Raw genomic sequence first — 4,101 nt, forward strand, 5'->3', positions numbered from 1 at the left:
ATTTGGGCTCCTCCTAACACACAACTATTTATGGAAGTGGTTCCAGCTTGCTGGGCTGCTCTCTGGGGAGTTCCGAGGGATAAGGAACCGAGTCCCAGAAGGTAGAACAGCACCTGTCCCCAGGAACGACTCCAGCCAAGCCTGGGCTCCCAGCGTCTGGGCACCAAAGCGACTTGTGTGTGAACTCGTGCCTGTTTCCGTGACGGCTCAGTACGGGCTTCACAGCCCTCCTGATCTATGGCACAGAAAACACGCGTTTATCTGTCAAGTGCCTGCCAGTGTACGTGAAGCTTCAGGAAGTCGCCTCTGATTAGTACCATGCTTACCGTTGTCGTCATTATTTTACATGTCTTCGTGGTTCTCAGACGTCCTCTAAACAACAGGTGACAACGTAAGCATCACGAGTCCCGGACGCAGCCCTGGGTCTGGGGGTACCTTCCCTCTGCAGTGCAGCGGGCATCACCCACTTCTTCCCAGTAGCCCTGGCTTTCCACTACCTGTGGCAGACAAGCCCTGCTTTGGGGAGCAGCCAGGAGACTTAAAGGGACTGGTGTCAGCACGCGCTATCCCACTCCCCAGATCTCCAGGACCCCAGGCCTGTCCCCAGTGCTGGGCTGACCCCTGCAGCAGAGCGTTTTGGGGGACTTCAGGGGATACCAACAATGCATGTTCTGGACTGGGGGGAGAGGGCGGGTATCTGGCTGAGTGATAGGATGGTCCCACTGACTCTGAACCTCCCTGGCCCACTGGGATTGAGGGGTGCTGCCTGGGAAAAGGAAGTTCAGGTGTTTATGGGGAGTTTTAAGGACAAGCACTGTGCCCTGTTGGGAACCCGCAGCCTCCCCAAGGGTTTCTTCTGGGTGCTCTTGGGGATGGAATTGTGAGGCTGAGCTTTTTTCGAGGAGGGGGATGGGGCAAGGGGTGGGAATAATTTGATAGGCTGAGGGCATGAGACTACTCACTCTGCCAAGTTCCAGGATGGGTTCTCCCCTCAGCCAATTACACACAACGGCTGGATGGGCCATTTCCATCCCTGTCCCCTCCCAGAACCTGTCCAAGGCATGCCCTGCAAAGGAATCAGCTCTGGCAAATACAATAATGAATCATAAATTTTATTTCAAAATGTAAACATCACTAAACATGCATGCACGTTAAAACAATAAAATTTACAATTTAGTTAACTTTTTTTTCATTTTTGCATAGGACATCATTACAATATAGAATCTATGCCATACAAAATACATACAAAGTTTTATCCGAGCAAGCCAAGGCCAGATGGGGAACTGTACAACTATGATGCTTCACTGTAGTGATCCAGGGAAGATGAAACGTGGCCTTCGGAAGCATGTGTTGTGCCGGTTAAAAAAACAAAAACAAAAAACAGTTCCTACAGAAAAGGAAAACGTGTGCTCGATGGAAATGCTCTTGGACCCTTGGATTCTGCCTTGGGGGTTTGGTGAAAGATTCCAGAGACGTTCCATCAATGGCTTTGGATGGGGGAGGGGTCATTTGTGCGGGACTGGGGGCGGCTGAAACCCCACTGCATGCACCCTACACACCCAAACAGCAATTCCCTGCCACGCGGGAGCCACGGCTGCCCCGCGCCCTACAATGCATAGCTGCTCAGGACACACTCCCCCGTGGGGGTCCTCGGCACTTGGCACATGGGGGCTCTTCAGGGTGAGGCCCGGGAGAGGTCTCCCAGCCAGAGACAGGCACCCTGACCCAGGAATAGATGCCACTCCCCTCAGGTGTCCAAGCCACGCTGGGAGGTGGCCCCCACCCTTCACATGGGGACAGATCCCACCAGCCAAGCAGAGCCGGGCGGGAGGGCCAGCCTTCACCCTGCAGGCATCAGGCTTGCATCCTTGGTTTGCAAATGAGCATGTGCTGTCCCCGTGTCACTAGGAGGACACCCCCAAGCCCTGGGACCACGCTGCCATGTGGCAGCACACCCCTGCTCCCCAGGCTTCCTGTGTCCCCCCGCCGCCCACCCCAAGGTGTGATGTGCTCGGCAGAGACACCACTTCTGTCCCATCCTGTTCTTTAAATGAAAGTAGTAAAGTTTTAAAGCTGCATGAGAAGGGCAGAGGCTGGGCGGGGCCAGGTGGCCATAATGCCCAGCTGGGGGCATCAACAGGAACTGAGTGCCCCCTCTTCTCTCATGGGCCCGGGGTCACACCTCCCGCCACATCCCACTCTTCTAACGGAGCAGTGGCTGGGGAAAGGGCCTCTCCCTAAACGATGCCCAGGCATTTATCAGTTGTAAGCTGGATTATGCATCCAAATTCTGGTAGAGAATTCTCTGGAATGTGTCTGGGGCAAACCTTTGAAAGCTGGCCTCCAAATCAGGAAACCAGTCACAGGACATGGCTCTTCCCAGGGAGATCCTGAATTCAACAAGCGTCAGCCCACAACCGCGGCACTCACTTTGGAAAATGTGGTCACCGGAGTCGTACATGGACCCTTTGGACAGCAAAAGATGTGGGTGACCCACACTGCATTTCAAACTGGCTGTGATGTACCCATTCCTCTGCCCCTTTTAATCTTCCAGCACTGTCTCTGAGCGACTTTTTTTAAGTGGGTTATAAAAAAAACTGGTGATGCCTGTCAGAAGTCACAATAATAAGGTAGCCTTGTAAACAGCCAAACTAGGCCAAGAAACAAGGGGGTGTATTGCTCAGATCATGTCTTCCTCTTAGGTGGCACCCCTGCTTGCTGAGATCCAAACTAGAGTCCCTAGGGAGTGCTAGGACCCTGGGCAGCTGACCGTAGCACCTGCTTCTGGCAAGAAAGGAGGCCCGGTCTTACACAGACACTGGGCTGGGCGGCAAAAGGCTTAAGTAGAGACCCCTCCTCTGCCACATCTCACTTGGGATCTCAGGAAGCCACCAGCCCTCTCTGCATGTCCCCAAGAGCAGGCGGGGGGGGGGGCCACCTGTGGCCCGGCTGTCTGTCCCTACCTCTAAATTACCCTTCATTGGTCTGAGCTGTGACCCAGCGCCGCAGGGTGAAGTCTGGGACCCCAGATGTTTGCACCTGGAAGTTGCACCCTAGTGAATCCTGCACCTGCCTGGATGTGTGGCCTCTGAATAAAGGAGGGTCCTGCACCTCTGCTGCAGTGGGTGTGGGTGTGGGTGTGGCAGGCGGCAGCAAGGCCACCTCCAGACCACGCTCCTCCCTAGGATCCAGCCAGAAAGGCCCTGGGGCCCTTTGTGGAAGGGGCTTGTCCGTCTGTCCTTCCCGACGGCTGTAGGATTCGGTAGGCATACGGGGAGCCCATAGCTGCTCCCCTAATATGGCTGACACAAAGGGGGGTTCCCATGTGGGACATGAGCTGCACATCAGCCCCCCTAAATGGTCGAGTCCAGGGTCACTTTGAGGCCTTTTTGGAGGGGGATTCTTCCTCCACTTGGGGAACCTTCATTTTGAGCTCTCTGCCCCCGTGACCTGCAGGAACTGGGGTCCGCCAAAAAGTGAAGGTTTGAATTTTCACTCTGATTTCTAGGAGTCCTATGGGTTCCTCGGTCACACTGCAGCCGGCAAGCATGGCCATAAACCAGAAAAAGGAAAGAGCCTGAACTAAACCCAGGCTGGGAAGACAATGTACATCTTAGAAGAAAATGCAGGCTGTTTCAGAGGGGGTTTCCCCGTGGGGGCCTCAGTGAGGCTGGCTTTCCTGGCCCGCCCCCCTGCCACCACACACGCCACGTTTCATGATGATGAGATGCTAGTAACAGCCCATGTGAACCCGGCCTGAGTCACAGATATTCCCCGCCCTTCAAGGGAGATACATTTTAGCCCCAGATGGACAGTCCGGAGCCCCAGGCCCAGTGCTCAGGGGTGCTGGGCGGCAACGCCCTCCCAGTGCCTAAGTCACAGGAGCAGGCCCCCCCCCCCACTCCCTGCCAGACCAGGCGGCTTTGGGAATGAAGACACACTCATTTGCCAAAAATAGCCAACACCTGCATATTTCTGTTTTAAGGCAATGTTACCCTTCCATCTATCAGACGGAACAGCCCTGGGTCATTTAGAGGAAAAATTAAATTAAGTGCTCTCTTTGGAAACAGCAAAAGCCCAGTTTCCCCCACCCCCACCCCC

Source organism: Hipposideros armiger, unplaced genomic scaffold, assembly GCF_001890085.2.
Source record: "Hipposideros armiger isolate ML-2016 unplaced genomic scaffold, ASM189008v1 scaffold_617, whole genome shotgun sequence".
In the NCBI taxonomy this organism is placed as follows: Eukaryota; Metazoa; Chordata; class Mammalia; order Chiroptera; family Hipposideridae; genus Hipposideros; species Hipposideros armiger.